General features: G+C 49.9%; 1 long non-coding RNA gene across 1 annotated transcript in view; it reads right to left on the bottom strand.

Annotated features, from left to right (window-relative positions):
• LOC121017519 (uncharacterized) overlaps positions 1-18,372 on the bottom strand; it is a 71,927-nt gene extending 53,555 nt beyond the window's left edge. Inside the window, exons 1-3 of the long non-coding RNA XR_005784793.1 lie at positions 18,261-18,372; positions 17,580-17,730; positions 10,416-10,547 (exon numbers count right to left, since the gene is read on the bottom strand). This is a non-coding gene — a long non-coding RNA (uncharacterized LOC121017519). The remainder of the gene's footprint in view (positions 1-10,415; positions 10,548-17,579; positions 17,731-18,260) is intronic.
• Positions 18,373-18,590: the final 218 nt, after the last annotated feature.

Below are 18,590 nucleotides of genomic sequence, written 5' to 3'. Positions count from 1 at the left end.
CAAGACAGTCCCAACCAATAGAGAAGACAGCATGGTGACAGCAGACCTCAGCGATGGGGCGGGGCTGGGCTGGGCCTGAGGACATTGTTGCACCTGGGCTGGGGTGAGGTCGACCTTGGAGGTTTTAGTTACACGAGCCGGTAATGCTGTTTGGTGAGAAGCCATCCGGCCCCTGCACCAAAAGCTTCCCCAGTGACTCAGGAACGACCCTCTGTTCATCCGTGTGGCTGCCATTTGCTGGGTGTCCTTTCGTGACGGGCACGTGTCCTGGCCTGGGGATTTCCATCGTCAGATAGCGGAGATCTATCTTGTTCTTTGGAATGCGTCACGTTTCCCTAATTCTTCACGTTCCTTGTAGCTTGGCATTGGTGTCTGTGTATTTAAAGCAGCAGCCCTCTCCCAGGTTTAATGGACTGGCTTTGGGACAGACCTTCACATCAACGTGGCCCGACGTTCTGGGTCGTTCCTGGCCTCCCCACATGTCCAACCTTCCCGGCTCCCCTCCCCAGGAGCCCACAATCTCTTGTTCCTTCTGGTGTCCGACTATGCCAGCTCCATGCGGGGCAAGATAGAAACTGGCCCCTCGGGTATGCATTGAGCGAGCCCCCCCCGCCAACCCCGGCCAGTGGAGCGAGGAGGACCGTGGCCATCTCAACAACTCTCCTCCACCTGTCCTGTCACTCATGGAATGAATGACTCAGGCCACCAAGGCGGGTTGGACCATTGCAGAGTTTAAAATGGCTTTCGATCACACAATTTGAAATGGTTGTCTTTAGCCGTTTAATCTTTGGCCGTTGCTTCAGGCAGACACGGAATAGATCACTGTCCAAAGGAGAGACACATATGGAACCCCGAATTTTAAATATAAGCTAAATAGAATAGAAAAGAAAAAGGAGTCTTTACATTTGACTCAGGTTGAAGCCCAACAGCCCTTTACTAGGTCCGCGAGCTACGTTGTATAGAAAATGGCGCAATGAGCTTCCTTTGTATGTTAACCACTGGCATTACGAAAAGACGGTGCAACCCTGGAGTCAGCTGCCCGGACGTGCGTGCCGTCCGTGGGGAACACGGTCTGTATTCCGTCGGCCTCTGCCCTGCCATGTGCAACTTGTGACAAACCCCCGGCGGCCTGAAACTCTCTCTCTAATCTTTTCGCTTAAAAGTAAAACACGACACTGATTTAAAAACAATCATTTGAGGGGCACCTGGGTGGCTCGGTCAGTCAAGCGTCGGACTTCGGCTCAGGTCATGATCTCATGGCTCGTGGGTTCGGGCCCCACATAGGGCTCTGTGCTGACAGCTGGGAGCCTGGAGCCTGCTTCAGGTTCTGTGTCTCCCTCTCTCTCTGCCCCTCCCCCCACTCATGCTCTGTTTCTCTCTCTCTCCCTCTCTCCCTCTCAAAAATAAATAAACAAAAAAAAAACCACAGTCATTTGTTTTGAAAGTAAAGATTCAGGAATTTCAAACATCAAGCCAATTTATGTCCATTTTTAGGATGTAATGAATAGTTGAATTTCAATTTATATTTCCATACTCGTTTACTTTTAATTTTTTGCAAACAAATCAAGCCTTTGTACAGAGTTTATTGGAAAATACCCGTTTCTCTAGATTTCATGAAATAAATATGGTTGCAAAATAACTTGTGTTTAGGTAGACTTGTGAAATCACAGTGCCTAAAATGAAGTATTTCGTCTTACAATTCCTTCTTCGTCATGCACGGTGTGTGCAGAATTATCTGCTCATCTCGGCTGGGGCCGAGGACTGACTTTCCTGGGGACCCCAGCCCCTCACGCTTCTGGCTAGACTTAGTGGTGGAGACCAGATGAGGAAGCAGTGACAGCCGCTGTTCCCAGAGGAACAGCAGGTCAGGTCGGAGGGGGATGGACAGAGCCGAGGGGCTCCGGGGTCCCACTGCCCTCCCTGCCTCCGCTCTGCCCGGGGCTCCATGTTACGGACCCTCCACACTCACCACCTGCACACCCTCGGCTGCCTGTCCGGAGGGATGGCAGCCACACAGGATTCGTGGTCCTGTCCCCAGCCTTCCCGGGCGCAGCCCACTGAGGTTGTGGCTCGTACCGGGCTTCCTGACGTCCCCCCAGGAGCCACTCACCCTGTGCTTCAGGGGGACGCTGAGTGACTTCTCCGGGATCTCCCAGTTCCGCCCTCTAAGTGTTCATCTCTCCAGCCTACCCCACATGTCTGTAAGTGTCCAACGCCTGTAATGCACCCCCCATCCCGTCACACCTGGGGTGGCTCTGCTCTGCTGGCTGAACCCTAACAGATACACTGAGAAACAAATTTGTGAGATGGCTAAAATTCCCCAGGTGGTTCCCGTGATTCAGAATAGGCTGGAAAGCCCTTGACTCTCAGGCCTGCCACTTGACCTGCCCACTCTCCAGGAGCTGTTACTGTCGTGCACGAGACAGGGTGAGCAGGGGACATCTTGCCCTGAGTGTGGAAGCTTACATTTTGGTCAAATGACGCTTCGGTGGTGTTTTTTTTTTTTTTTTCCTGCCTGCGAGATCTCAGCCCACTTATAAGATTTTTACCCTTCTCTTTTCTTCTTTTTTCTTTCCAGTCCTTTGTGGGCTTGCAAAGCCTGTCCGTCTGGACGATACTGTCTGTTTCTGAGACCCTTGGTCTGTCTACGGCAGGCAGCGCCTAACGAGCAGGTCTCATCTGGAGGTTCCAGCATTTTCCAAGGTTGTGATTTCATTTATTGTTGTACGGATTTCAGGTCAAGTTTTTCTTCCACTACTTCAAAGTCCCTCTTTAATCATTTTCAGGTTTTCATGGCAGGTTTTCCTGCAGGGATTTTGGGGCGGTCGATGTCACACTCTCGTCATAAGGGCGTGCAGGGTGGTGCAAGCCCCCCGTTGTAACCCCATTCCTAGTATTCCTTCTCCTAGCATTCCACGCTCCAGCCAGATCCACGGACATTGCACACACTTCCTTTCCACGTAAGCCTTTCCCTTTCCTGAGCCGCCTGTGGACTCTCAGTCTGAGCTGCCATCTTGGGAAGGTTCTCTGGTCTCCCGGGCGAGTGGAGCCCTCCACCATGTCTCTGGGTCTCTGTGGCCCCGGCTCATACATCTGTAACGGCACCTAAGTGTTTTGTGCGTGGGGCACAAGTCTGTGTTTATTTCCGGCTCACACGTCGGCTGGTCGGCTGGGATTTGCCCGAGGCCGGGGTTGGCACTGCTTGGCTCCAGTGTGGGCTCAGCTCAGGTCTGCTCTGTGTGTCTCTTACTCTTCTAGGATCTCATTCAGGGGCACCCGAGGCACGTTCTTCACGCAGGGACGGCCTACGTGCAAGGGGGCGAGCCCAACTGGATGAGCGTATTTTGACCCTTTGGATCTCACCCCACTGGCCAAAACGTGATGTATGGCCAAGCCCTGTGTCCAGTCGTGGGGAAATCCTCTGCCTGCCATGAAGCCACGGCAAGGACGTGGATATACGATCTAACTACAAGAGAGCAAAGAATTCACACCAGTGATTCAGTCTATCCCAGCGCACTTAAATATGTGTTGCGTCCACAAATATGGAATGTTCAGGACATCCAGGAAGATTCCTCATGGTTGTATAGAATTTAGCAACTGCTAATTTACCCACATGCGAGACTAAGCTTCTTCTCACCTGTCCCCAGCACCACTCCATCCATTTCTCTTTTTTAATTTATTTAATTAAAATTTTAAGGTTTATTTATTTTTCAGGGAGAGAGAGGCAGAATGTGAGTGGGGCAGTGGCAGAGAGAGAGGGAGACACAGAATCTGAAGCAGGCTCCAGCCTCCCAGCTGTCAGCACAGAGCCCGATGCGGGGCTCGAACCCACGGACCGCGAGATCATGACCTGAGCCGAAGTCATACACTCAATGGACTGAGCCACCCGGGTGCCTCCCCACCCCATCCATTTCTAAAGAAGCAACGGCTGCCTCAAATCAACCTGGGGGCAGCACCCCAGGGCTCAGTGTCATAAGCTGACAAGAGCCCTTTGACTGGGGTTGTCCAGCCGCATCGTGAAGCCACACCACACAGCGCCATCTGGGTAACCCTACGTTCAGCCCTACCTTTTTCTCTGTGAACATTCCCTCATGCATCAACAGGAAACCATGTTAAATTTTTGAAGACCGTCTTATTTATTAGCTCATCATGGTAAGACGAGTTTTGGGGTATGCATGGCATTATTAACAAAGCTTACAAAAGAGCAAATATTTTGGCTCTTTATTGTTCTTTTCTTAATGTTTGTTCTTTGGATTATTTGTGGAATTCGATTAAAGAAAACCGAGGGAGATGGGCCCTTTCCTGCTTCTGGCCCACTGATGTTAACCTGAGGGATTTTTATACAGTGAAATTTGTTTTTCAGGTTCGCTTTTGTCATGTTGGTGCTGAATTTTCCATCACAATTTGCAGCAAGGCAGAGGTCAGGAATAATATGCATAAATATTTATTTCCTAAAAAGTTAATTCTTACTCCTAAAATGATTTTGGAAAGTTGAAGGGAATAAATTTTCATTATGTAGCAGAAAATGCTGAATAATTCAGTCGGCATTTTCAAACACCTGCCCACGAAGTAAAGGAAGGCGCATTAAGGGAAGGGATGTTTGGAGCTGTTCAGGCGGGGAGATCGGCCGGCGGCACCGAGGGTGGGAGAGGGACGGGAGCGACACAAGGGATCGAACCAGTGAAGGACGCCAGCCTACTGATCTGGTTCCCATCACTTGAAGCTGGAGAGGAGAGCAAAGCCGACACTGTCCTATCGTTCATTACTGGCACTGGGGCGTCCTGCCCGCCAGCCTGCCTGTGTACCTCCTTCGAGAGGGCAAGACTCCAGACTCGCGGAGGGGAGGAGGTTCTGCTGGGAAATGTTTCATTATCATCATTTTCTACAGAAAGCACATGAACTGTTTTAGGGCGATGTCTCACTGCCATGGTACCGCGGCAACGATGAGTTTTATAAAACACCTCATCTGTGTGGGCGTCTCAGCTTGGGCAACGTTGACCTTCTTTGTGCGGCCGTGCGCTGCACCACGGAACGTGTAGTAGCAGCATCCCTGGTCTCTGTCCACCTGATGTCAGGAGCTCTGCTCCCCCAGGGGGACAACCAAAAAATGTCCCCAGACATTTGCAAATTGTTCCTCGGGCGGGGGCGGGGGGTGCAGGCAGGCTCGCCTCTGGTTGAGAACCACTGCTCTCATCCAATCTCAAAACAATTATGTGGTTGGTAATCAGGGACATGCAAACCAAAACAGGAATTAAATACTATTTCCCCCACTAGGTTTGCAACCATATCGAGCTGGATAATGTAGAATGTTGGCAAAAGGACAGGGAACAGGTTGTTCCTGGCAGGAATGTTAGAACAAGTATTTAGGGGGAGGGCATTGGTAGTTTCGATTTAAATAAAAAATGCACATATCCAATGACAGAGACTTCTTTCCAGTATCAACCAGGAGAAACAGCGACACTTTTAGATAAGGAAGCACTGAAGCAGCGTTCACTGCAAAATTACTTGCTATAGGGAAAAATGGGAAGCCTACGTCCGTCCACAGATAAGTAGCTAATTAAGTCATTGTGACTGGTGCTACGGACTATTTCACAGCAGCTAAAAATAATTAGGTACATCTGTCTGTACTGACATGGAGTTCGACAGAACATCGAGACACAGCATTAAGAAATAAAAAGCAAAGTCACCAAATGAAAGGCACTGAATAATTTCACCCATGCTGCTCTCTGTCACGCACACAAACACCGCATTTTCTTTAGGTGCACGTTTCTGTACGCAAATAGGAATACGTAAAAAAAAGATGTAGAAACACTGGGAGTGGCAGGGCCACTATGACCCCCATCTCCTTTTCCTTAGGGATTGGTGAGGGCTTGGTGGCAACTATGCTGGGAGCTTGGAAGGAGAAGGACAGGGAGGATGAGTTGGAGAAGGAGAAGGAGTTGAGAGTCTGCCTTTCAGAGCAGTGCAGACATCGAAGAAGCTGAGGTGGGGGGGGGCTCTGGGGAGAGAGACTAGGGGGAGGCATCGGGGGAGGCATCAGGGGAGACAACGCAGACCAGCATTTGTGCAGAGGGCATCATAAGCGCGTGTTCACAGCAGCATCATTCACAACAGCCGAGATCTTGGAGGAAACAACCCAAGTGTCCACCAGTGGACGAATCAATCAACAAAATGGAATCCATCCAATGGCTCTTATTCAGCCGCAGAAAGAAAGAAATCCTGACACCTGCTACAACCTAGATTAACCTTGAAAACATGATGCTGAGTGAAAGGAGGCAGACACTAAAGGCCATATACCGTGGGATTCCATTTATGTGGAATGTTCAGAGTAGGCGGATCTGTAGAGGTAGAACGCTGGCTGGTGACCGCCAGGGGGTGGGAGTGAACCTCATCATCAGTCATGGGTAAAAGTAATTTTTTTTTTGTAAAGTAGGCACCACTTATTCTGAGAACTAGGGAAGAAAACAGGCTAAGCAACTCTTCCATAATACCAGAGCCAAGAGCGAACCCTTTACGGATTCATGTCTGCTGTCGGGGATGTGGAAATTTTCACCCTGTGAATTGACAGAAGGCAAATACTTGGATTCCTGGCAAAACACCAAGGTAGTAACTCAACTTTGCCAAACACTTCGTTGAAAAACATGGAGGAGGCGTTGACCTGGCCCTCAAGGCCTCGGCAAGTAGAAACAGTCACGAACACAATTATGTGATAGACTGAGTGCCGAAAGGATGTTTCTCGTTTAGGGGAAACACAAAGAAGGAGATTCCGAACTCCCTGGGAAGCTTGGAAGAGGAGGAAAACTCCTGAGGGAGGTCCTCAGTCTTGCTGGGGGGAGAGGGCCGGCAGGGGAGAGCCTGAAGGTACCTCCAAGGGCACACAGAGCACCCATTTGAGATGGCAGGAGACGAGGTTTACCTGCAGGCGGGCCTCTAGCGTGAGGCGAAGGCCGCCCGGACTCCGGCACGTCCGTTAGGTTCCAGGCATCTGCTCCTTTGTCCGCTATCCCGCGAGAATTTCAGCTCTTTTCAAACCCATGTCCACGTCCCAACTACTCCTGCCCTCATTTTAAGAAGATGACTCTGTGTCCTTCCCCACGGAGAAAAGGGAGGTCACCAGCTTGAAATGCCTCTTGACTTCCCAGTCTGTGTCTATAGGTCTCCCTTCCTTCCACCTGCTATGGCGGGGGGGGGGCGGGGGGAGGAGGTGTTACCCCAAGTTAGCGCCCGGCCCTCCCCTGGGCCCTAGAGCCCCTCCTCCACAGTCTCCCTATGGTTTACATCTCACATGGTGTGGCACAAAAGGGGCACCTGGGTGGCTCAGTCAGTTAAGCATCCAACTTCAGCTCAGGTCATGATTTCACACTTGGGGAGTTTGAGCCCCACGTCGGGCTCTGTGCTGATAGACGGGAGCCCGGAGCCTGCTTCCCATTCTGTGTCTCCCTCTCTCTCTGCCCCTCCCCTGCTCACGCTCTGTCTCTCTCAAAAATGAATAAAAGTTTAAAAAATTAAAAAAAAAAAAAGGAAACACTCGAAGGCCCCGGTTGCTTCTGCTATCAGGCTGGGGGTCTCTGCAGCCGCGGCCAGGCTCAGTCTGGCCCGCGTACGCTGCTTCTCGGGCGCTGCCCGGTCTTGGGTCCCTGCTCACCCGGCCCCACCGCCCCACGCCCTTGCGGTCCTGCGTCTTTTCCTGTGTTGCGCCTGTCGCGGTCTGTGAAGCGTCTCCGATCTGGCTTCACTGGCTCCTGGTTCTCTCACAAGATCCTAAGGTCCAGTGGAGTCACGCCCCGCCCCCCCTTACTTCTGCAGCACCAAGCACCGTGCCCGCCTGGCGAAGATGTGCTCAGTACACGCTAACCACGTTTACTAACGTTAATGGAAACGCTGATTGGCTTTCACACACCTGGGAGGCTGTATCAATACTCTCCAAATGCATGCAAAAATCATCACAATCGCTCTCGTCCTTGTTAGCCGAGAATAAATTTCTCACTATTGCCCATCTTTTGAGCTGGAAGGAAGTTTGGAGGAGACACGGTCATCGACCGTTTTAGGCTAACCAACCCACAACCGAGCTAACCTTGTCGTCTGCAGGCTCCCGGTGGTGGGGGAGGGAAGGGTGTGTGGTTAAGTGGGGACTCGCACAGAAACCCAAGCTGGAACCCCGGAGTCCCCTTCATTTCCCTGTGAAAGGCAGGCCTCTGCCGGGATCTTGACGTGAACTTGGCAGACTCATTCGCTCACGTCGGTCTTAGGTTTCAAGATCTTTATTGTTTCCTGAGAGCCTGTTATAAGAAGGTCACAGAGAAGCATGAGAATGGGGGACTGATGTCAGGGCAACAGATTTTCCAAGGATAAGGTCGCACAACACTTAGTGAAGATCTTCTCTGACGGGCCCCAGCCTCCTGTCCAACCAGCAGCCCGTTATCGGTCTGAGCGGGCCGCCTAACAAGGCGCCACAGGCTGGGCGACCTTAACTACAGACTTTGGTTTTCTCACACCTCTGGGGTCGTAAAGTGCAACACCAAGGTGTCAACAGGTCTGGTCTCCCCTGAGGTCTCTCTCCTTGGCACGGAGACAGCCACTGTCTCCCCATGTCCTCACGTGGTTGTCCCTGTGTGTGTGTCTGTGTCCTGATCTCTTCTCGTAAGAACTTCAGTCCTCCTGGAGGAGGACCCACACTAATAACCTAATTGTAACCTAATTACCTCTTGAGTAGGAGACGCTGTCTCCCGATGCAGGCACATTCTGAGGGCTTGCAGGTTAGGACTCCAACATGTGAACTTGGGGCAGGGCGCAATTCAGCCCATCTACGTGAGTAACAACGGACAAGGTCAGAGAGGACACAAGCACATACAACCCTGTCCCGAGGAGCAATGCCAGAATTAGATATTCTTTGAGTGATATTTGGATCAAAACGAGAGAAAGCCCACCATGACTCATAGAACACACACTTTTTATCAGCCTGACATGTTTACTTATCATCTAAATAAATTTGGAGAGCAGCCCCCACAATGTCAGCAAATCTGACAACGCAGTCACTGGGTACGACACAGATGGGGAGTAAATGTTTAAAGAATTAATCAAAGACATTTTCTCAGCGGGTGGCCCGTGCTACTGTAAACAAAGCCCGTTTCTCATCCGATGGCAGGGCCGGGTACGGTCCTCTCCTCTCTGGGCATCTTCACACACCTCTGGAGACAATCCCTCTCCCTTTATTTTTCTATCCACTGCCTGGGGAAAGTGTTCAAGCTGCGCAGGTTGGATAAGAGGTATTTTTAGGCAAACGGAACCCGTGGCTCTTCCTTGGGTCTCTTCTCACCAAGGGTCCCTGATGGCGCATCATCTGACGAGGAGCTGGGGCTAAGCTATCCTATACTTGACATCTTTGCTGGTTTTTGATTTCATAAACAAAAAATATTTTGCCTTTAGGGTTTTCCTTAGCAGAAGACCTAGGGAAAAAACCCCATTTGTTCTGCTCATAATGCTTGTGGAGCCATTAGTATTTGCCAAGCATGAAGTAGGGTGCTTGCCTGGGTGGACCCGCGAGCTTGTCTCTGCCTTGGGGTCGAGTCTCTCCATTCAACAGTAAAAAAATTTCTAGATGTTTCCAAAAGCGTGGCCCAAAGATTTCTTTTGGTCAACTGGGACACTTGTTAAAAATTTAGATTAGAATTCCCTTATGAACATATCTGTGAAACTCCCATTTCCTCTATGCTCCAAAAAAAAAAAAAGACTAATAAAAGAAGCAAATTTTGTTTTCGGCAATGAAAGTAAACTCCACAGAAAGGGAGATGCTCCCGAAAGCATCTGCGTTGTGATGAGAGCTGGTGCAAGGAAACGGAGACACGCTGAGGACAGATCTAAGGGGTGACAGTCCAGATGCCACAAAGCTCAGAAAACATCAGCAAAAACACAGTTCTGTAGGGCCAGAGACACATCCTGACGGGCACAGCTTTCATTTGCTGTTCCATTGTGGGCGGGGGGGGGGGGGGGGGGAGAAAAAAAGGATCGACAAATGCCCCCACTGGAACCACGCGGGTTTAGAGATGTCAAGAATCACGAAGACGGGCCATACAGGAAGCTGTCTGTTCTGGTTGTAACTCACAAGTAAGAGCTGGCATCATGAAGGCTACAACCGGGTCCTCCCCGCCCTGACTCATGTAGTAGTAAGTAATATATAGAGAGAGACATACGAATATGTCTTCTTACTTATGTTACTACATTTACGTCTACATATGTCTGTCTCTATGAATACATATACACATATATCTACATGATGTACTAAAAGAAAAAAAAACAGCAGCAAATATTTATAAAGAATACTCAGATATTTTTCAATTGTATTAGCTTCCTATTGCCACTGCACAAAAACTGCCACTACATTAGTGGCTTTAAACAACACAAATTTATTATCTTACAGTTTTGGACGTCTGCTGAGACTGGAGTCACTGGGCCGTGTTCCTTCTGGAGGCCCGGGGGACGGCTGTTTTCTGGTCTTTTCCAGCTTCTGGAGGCGCCTGCATTTCTGGGCCCACGGCCTCTTCCTCCAGCTGCAAAGCCAGCAATGGCCAGTTGAGTTTTGGTTCTATTTCACCACTCTGGCCCTCCCCTTCCACACTCCAGGGTGCTTGTGATTACATTACACCCACCCAGATAATCCAGGGAAATATCCCTATATTAAGGTTATCTGATTAGCAACCTTAATTCCATTTGCAACATTTATTCCCCTTTGCTACATAACACAGTGTATTCACAGGGTCCATGACCTAGCACGTGGATATTGTCCTTGGGGGCGACACTATCCTGCCTAGGGCTCCACAGCATAGAGAGGAAAATGAAACAATCATCTCACCGTGAATTTTTAAAACCTTAAGGAAATGATCTCAAATAAAGGAGACCGCAGATACAATGGCCAAAATATCAGGTGAGAGAGAAGGGGGATAAAACAAAAGTTGACAGAACTCAGGAAAAAGAAGAAAGAAAGAAAGAAAGAAAGAAAGAAAGAAAGAAAGAAAGAAAGAAAGAAAGAAAGAAAGAGAAAAAAAGAAAACCATCTCAGCAATGCAGAGAGAGTCGGAGGGAGCAAAAGGGATGCCACTGAGGCCAAAACTCATACAAAACAACAAAGCAGTAGCCTGCCTCTCATTAGAGGAGAGAAAGGAAAAGAAAAAAAAAAAACCGAAAAGAGACACAGTTTTAAAATGGAGTGCAGGGGCGCCTGGGTGGCTCAGTCGGTTAAGCGTCAGACTTCGGCTCAGGTCATGATCTCGCGGTCCATGGGTTCGAGCCCTGTGCTGACAGCTGGAAGCCTGGAGCCTGTTTCAGATTCTGTGTCTCCCTCTTTCTCTGACCCTCCCCTGTTCATGCTCTCTCTCTCTCTGTCTCAAAAATAAATAAATGTTAAAAAAAAAATAAAATAAAATGGAGTGCAGAGCGGATGACACAAAAGCTGTGGGAGAAGAAACCACAGATGTCGTAACTGGAGTCCCGGAGGGAGGAAACCAGAATGGGAGAGAAGAAATATTTGAAGACATGGTCCAAGAAAACGTCTTTGAAAGAAAAGAAGCCTGAGCCTGCGGAGTGAAGGAGCACGTCAGGGTACGCGGAGCGGCTAATGCTGGAACTAGCTGGTCACTACGCTTCAAGGATAAAGAGAAACTTCCTTTGGACAGCCATGCAAGAAAAGGGAGACAAGCTGAAGAAAAACCCAAGCAGGTCTCAGATGTTTTTATAGCAACATTTAAAGCCCCCCCCCCCCCATATGAGGGGGGGGATGTGTGTGAGGGAGTGAGGGTGGGGGACAAGCAACCAAGCAGAGAAAGCCTTACAACATTCTCACGGAAAGAGGTTGTGAGCCACAATTTTACATCCATCCAAACTCTACATAGAGTGTGAAGGCTACCCACAAAATACCTCTGACGTTAAAGACTAAGAAAACACCATTCTATGAGGCCTTCTTGGGGCAATTACCAGAGGATCCACTCCAGCCACGCAGTGCGTGCCCAGAAAAAGGAGGAAATGTTTCAAATTCTTTTTATGAAAAGAACATAACCTTGACATTAATACCCACCAGATTGCGGTGGGAGCAGACACAGTGATGGCAACAATAAAAAAAACTCTCACTCACGAATGCAGATGTAAAAACTCTAAATAAAATATATTAATGGCAAGATTTCATTCTTTTTTTATGGCCGAGTAATGTTAATTATACTTCAATGAAAATGTATTGAATGAACTAACCCAGTAACATTTTCGAATCCATCATGACCAAGTATGTTACGTGAGGAGTATAGGAACAATTCAATTTGAGGGAATCTAATGAAATAATATAATTCAAGGGAAATGGAAAGATCATCTTCATTTTATGCTAAGGGGGCATCTGAAAAATTTCAATATCCATTCCAATTAAAAAAAAAAAGTACTCAGAGAAACAGGGGTAGATTCATACTAGCTTATCCACCATGGATACATAATAAAACATTTATCCTAGCTCAAAACCCAGCGTCATTCCTAATGGCAATCCCCTAGAGGTGTTTTCACTAGAATCAGCAACATGAAGACGATGCTTTATTATTATTTAATGTTGCACGGGGCGGGGGGGTGGTTCTAGCCTATGCGAGGACACAAGAGACACCACCTAGAGTCTCACCAAAAGGATGATACACGGGCCGCATCAAGCCTTTGGATTCAGTTGCCAATTAAGCCAGGGTCACGCTGAACTGTGCTGTGGGGTTGCAATCAGCCCCAGATAGCCCAGAACTTTCCACAGGTAAATTGCAAGAAAAAAAAAGGATGTAAAAGAAATGGCGAAATTGAACGCAACTTAAGAGACATAGCACGATTTTTTAAAGTGGGCGAGACTGAACCGTGGTGTCCTAGGGATACGCGCTGGGTGACCTATTCAGGAATGACAAGAGGCGATGGCCACATAGCTCAGGAGAGTGGTCACTTTGTGCAGAGAGGGGAAGTTGAGATGGGAAAGATGGCGATGGTCTCTGAGGCTGTTCCCATCCCAGGCGTAGTTTACAAGGGTGTCTGCCTTAAGACCACTCATTAAGCTAGACATCTCTCTTATGTGCTTTCCTGTACAGAAATTTTATTTTACAATAAAAAGGTTCTAAAAGCGCTCAGCTCTGCACAGCATAAACCACCATAAAAATACCAAGTCCAAAGACAAATTGCAACACTGTTGGCAATTTCGATCAGAGGCAAAGCACCGAAGACTTTCTTCAAATTAACAAGAAAAAAAAAAAACCCACCAGTTTATTGCAAAAACTGACAAAAGACATGAACACGGGGCCCCCAAATCTACAAAAGATCTATGTCTTTTCGCTTCACTTGTGGGGGGATCCATGATGGCGCTTGTCAGGATTTCTGGTTCCCCCTCTTTTCCGGCCCATGTGCCTTTGAGGTCATGTGACTGGCTCTGGCCAATGGCATGGAGCAGAAGGGAAACGTGTTAGTCGTAGGTGGAAGCATTTAAATGCCTGTGGAAGAGGGTCTGGCACTCCCTTCCCTCTCCCCTCCCTCCTGCCCAAGTGGCCCTGGGAGCGCGTTCACTCCCAGGAAACAGAAATGAACCCCTGCACGGAGAGCAGCTGCAGAGACATCGCTCAGTTCCGCCAGGACTTCAAGTGAGCAAGACACAGACCATTTCTGTTCCAAGGCACTGAAATCCAGGGGCAGTTTGTTGCGCGGTGTCACCTAGCCTATCTGAGTGTTACGGATGCCCTAGGCGTGCCCTGTGACAATTATTATCTTGGTCCAGACTAGGGAGAAAAATGCCACTGTTCCCAGCGGTGAGCCATCGACTGCGTTACAAAGTGGCGAGGCTTCTAAAGGCAGCTGATAAGATGAAAAAAATGACAGCCATTTTCGTAAAGCGGAATATCTTCGTATTTCAAAATGCTATGCTGCAGACAATACGTTTTGATGACCACACAATTTCACTTCCTTTGTGATCTCAACAAATGCACTCTATTATGAAAGACATAACCGCCACTTTCTTTATTTCACTTATTTATTCAACAAATATTTATTGAGCGCCTACTCTGAGTCTGGCACTTTGCTGGGTGATATATCAGGGAATAAAGGAAGTAAAAATGCCTGCTGGCCTAGAGTTTACACTCTGGTGGGGAGACATGGACAGTAAACACACATAGTACATAAATAAAGGGCACAGCATGACACAAGGCGTTAAGGGCTGTGGAGTAAAAATAGAGCAGGATAAGAAAGATCGGGAATGCTGGGGGAGGTGACGGTATTTTAAATGAATGGACAAGAGAGAACTTATTGAGAAAGTGACCTTCAAGCAAACATCTGAAGGTGGAGAGATGCCGAGCCATACAGCTGTCAGGGGAAGGGTACTCTAGGGAGATGAAGCAGTCTGTGCAAAGGCACTGGGGTATTAGAGGAACAATGAGGAGGCTGGAATGGAATGAATGATAATGGGTGAGTGAGAAACAAAAAAGGGTAGAGAGAGAGCAGTTGGAGGACCCTGTAATAACCCATCATATGGAAGCAGGGGAGGGGACGGAGGGGAGCTCAGATTCTGGGTTCATGCTTTCAAGGTGGAGGCTACAAGATTTCTTGACAGTTTGACTGTGAAATGTGCAAGAGCGAGAAATCAAGACTGTCTCCCAGGTTTTAGCCTGAGCAGCTGGCAGGAAGGATACAACCGACTCGGGCAAGATCCTGAGTACAGTGGCCCGGGGAGGAACCCAGAGCTCGGTTTCTGGCACGTCAACCATGAGACGACTATTAATCACTGTCGGATCCCTGTGCAAACTCCCGTGAACTAGGCGGTCTAAAACAACGGAGATTTCTTCTCTCACAGTTCAGGGCACTAGGCCAAAATCCCACAGGGGGCTCCAGGGGAGACTCTGTTCCTGGCCTCTTCCAGCTTTGGGGTGATCGGTATTTCTGGGCTTCCGGTACCACACCGAACCCCACCTCTATGGTTACGCTGCTTCCTCTCCGTCTGTGTGTCTTTCATAAGGGTGCTTGTCATTGGATTTAGGGCCCGTTGAGATAATTCAGGCTGCTCTCGTCACAAAGTCCCTCAGTTACATCAACAAAGACCCCTCCCCCCAGCCCACCTTTTTTTTTTTTTTTCTAAATAAGGTCACAGTCACAGATTTGAGAGATTAGGATGTGGACATATCTTTAGGGGCCCCCATTCAGCACCCCCCATGTGTCTTCAGTGGTTTAGGGAGGGTCTTTCCGTGGGAAGACTATATGGGGATTGTGCAAAGCTCTCGACATAATGGTTTAGGTTTGGTGGGCACAATAAGGCAAGGATCTAGAAGGAGATTTGAAAAGTACACAGTTGTCTGCCAAGGCAATGCTTTGACCAGTGGAACAATCTCGAGTCCCAGAAGGCTTGTTTTTGGGAACTCTACGGTTCAGACAGATTGATTCTGAAGGCGTTCCTGAAGCAAAGAATAAAGTCCTTTACTGCTTTACAGCTGTAGGTGCCTGAGCGAGAATGCCCAGTTCTCAGCTCCGGTAATTAAGCTGATGCTTAGGAAAGCTGGACTCGGAGCTCAAAGGGGCAAGATGAATATCCTGACCTCCCTCCCTCCTCTGGCCCAGACGCTTGGAGCGGATGCATGTTACGGGCTAAGGGGAAAGCGGACCACAGAGAGCCTCTGCTGGGTCCGCTGCCGGAGCCCTGGGTCAATGCTGCTTCTCCATGGGCCCCGCGCGTCCCCCGGGGGCACGGGCCCTGTGGCAGGGGACGACGGCGGCACCACCTGTCCACCCAGAGCCGTCGTCCAAGCGGAGACATCAAGTCCCATCACGTGGTTAGCTACCATGTCATCATGTCTTCAGAGCTGGGTGAGGTCTTCAGGTCATTTGCTGTAACTCTTGCATTTTAGGCGGGGAGCCCCACAGGCAACGGTTAAGAATCTCACCGCGCTTCTCCAGGGCCCTGATGAGAAGGCTGGCTTTTGGATCCCAACTCCCGTGGTCTGCGTGACATCTTTGCCCTGGCTACCTGCAGACCCAAGGAACTGATGCTCAGAGCGCAGCAGCATCTCGGGTTAGGGGTTTTTGTGACTAGCAACAGAAACGGAAACTAGTTAATTAAAGCCGAAAAGGAATTTATTAAAAGGATCAGGGCGCTCACAGACCTTCAGGAGGTCTCAGAGTCGGGCGTGGAGGCCGCTTTGCTGTGAGCAGTGCCCCAGTTCACACCGGCTGGAAGACGCTGCGGCCCCCACCCCGGGGCACTGACAGATCTGTCCACCCCACTGGCCTCTCCGGTCCCTAACACTGGGGCTCTGGACACTGGACACAGGGGCTCTGCCGCGGCCACTCCTGGCGGACCGGTCCCGTGAGGTCTCTGCTCCTTTGCCTACTGGCTCTGAATCCAAGCTAGAGCCACGAGCCCCCGTCTGGCTGGTTGGGAGGCGTGAGGGTGAGAAGCGGGCACTTCCGGCCTGTCTGGCGGGAGGTCTAGGGGCAGATTTCGGAGTCCCCAAACACAGAAGGGGCCCACGGGCACGACGGCCACAGTTAACAGCAATGTTCACAGCAAGAAGCTGGGGTGTGCCCACTTGAGACAGTAACAAAATAATCCTACCTTCCTAAAATGCAATTTGGGTCACGTCAACTTTCAGCGCATCCTATCTAGTGGCCAAACAGTCCGGTCACCTGGTCAGGGATCGGCGGTCAGCTCCGGGCTGTCTGACCAGGCTAGCTCTCAGCACAGCCCCCACCCTGTCTCCGCTTGCCTACCACAGGCCACTTACTCGCCCCACCTCACCCACTGGGTTTGTTTCTTTCTTTCTTTTTTTTTTTTTTTTAGGTAAAATGTGCATACGGCAAAACGCACTAGTCTGAAGTGATATGATTTGATGGGTGCTGACAAGTACACACACCTGTGAAAGCCAGACCTCTATCAAGATCTAGACTTTTCTATCACCTGGCTCATTCTCTCATGCCCCCTCCCTGGTCAATCCCTGGAAACAACTACTGATTTGCTTTCTGTCACTACAGATCTGTGTGTTCTAGAATTCCACGTCCATGGAATAAAACAGTACATCCTTTTATCGTGTCCAGCTTCTTTCTCTTATCAAGATGCTTGTAAGCACGCCACTGTGTGCGTGAGCAGTTAGCCTAGGGTTTCTGCCCAGTGTGACAGGATGTAGTGGCCCATGGCAGATCGCAGAGAAGCTGTGACCTCTGCCATTTTCATTTGAATGAGGATGGTTCCGATCCCTGAGACCAGCTGAGAAAGGAGGAAAGGGGGTCGGGTGGGTTCAGAACCACCTTTCCCAAGCACCACAGGCAGGACCTCTCGTGTCTCCTTAGACACTGATGCTTTCAGGTGAGTTTTCGTTCGGGGATGAAAAGAAGTTTCTTGTCGAAACGTCATCTGGGGGAGCGTGGGCTGGTAACCTAGGTGAGCTCACCGGCATCTGTTCTGAGAACTGAGCGCACCTCCAGATAGAAACCACTTTCAGTCGAGTGAGGTTGAGAGTTTTAGAAAGTCAGTGAACAGACATTTGGCTGCCCGGTGTGGGCAAAGCACGTGCACGACTCCGTGGAAGATTCCAGAAACCTCTAGACGGTACCTGCAGTGGTCCACAGCCTCACTGGCGAGAGGAGCCGCAACACTTGTCAGGAGCCCTTGCTGCGTTTTTCCACCGTGAGCTACACTCGGTCCCGTTCAGAGAGCGCAGACCTCGCAGAAAGCCTAGGCCCCTGACAGGCCGTGGCTGAGCTCTGAAATAGAAGGAAAAGAGGAGAGGGGGTGACATGTGCCATATGCTCACCGTAGGGTTGTTGGTGACACATTTTTGTATTTCTACGCAGGTGCAGCTTTTTGGGCACACGCTCCTGAAACGGGATCCTGGATGAGGACCAACTTGGGGAGTTAACTGCAGGGGGAGAGAATTCCGGAGAGATTCGCCGAATGCTGCGGGGGGAGGCGGGGCGCAGTCCTGGGACGCCGGGCTTCCCTGGCCCCCAGAGAGGCTGATTTACACCCAGAGGGTTGGGGCGAAGAAGCCCTCGGGGCCCCTCCCAGGCCACTAACTCACTACAGCTTTTTGTGGTGGCCACATCTCGCTTCTAGGTGCCAATTTACATAAGGGCACAAAACAGAGCCTATGGGTTAAGGACACAGAACAGAGGCCGACCTGTCCCACGCGGCCTGTCCCTGCGGTCCTGCGTCCTGGCCGTGGGGTGGGTGGGGCTCCACACCACACGAAGTCACCCGAGACCCAGGTCCCTTCCCTCCTGCGCTCTCTCACCCCCTAGACTCCTGTCCACACGGAACACAGTGCAAGCTGCATTGCTCCCGCATCTGCTTCCCAGCCTCCGAACAGAACGGAAAAGGGCAGACGTCTGAAACAAGCCGCTCGCGCTTACGCCTGACGCTGCTCACTTCTCTTCTCACACCCCATTGGCCCCTCATAGTCACATGACAACAAGGGGCTGAAAAGGAGGCTGGGAGAGTCCTTCTGCTTACCTCCCATTGGCCCCTAATAGTCACATGACCACATGTGCTGGGGGGGAGGCTGGGAGCCACCCTTCTGCTGGCAACCCTCTAATTGGCCTCTAGTAGTCACATGGCCACATGA

Source organism: Herpailurus yagouaroundi, unplaced genomic scaffold (genome assembly GCF_014898765.1).
Source record: "Herpailurus yagouaroundi ecotype Mexico unplaced genomic scaffold, PumYag 216, whole genome shotgun sequence".
In the NCBI taxonomy this organism is placed as follows: domain Eukaryota; kingdom Metazoa; phylum Chordata; class Mammalia; order Carnivora; family Felidae; genus Herpailurus; species Herpailurus yagouaroundi.
Note: the sequence above shows the minus strand (reverse complement) of the source record. Positions and strands in the feature narration are given on the sequence as shown.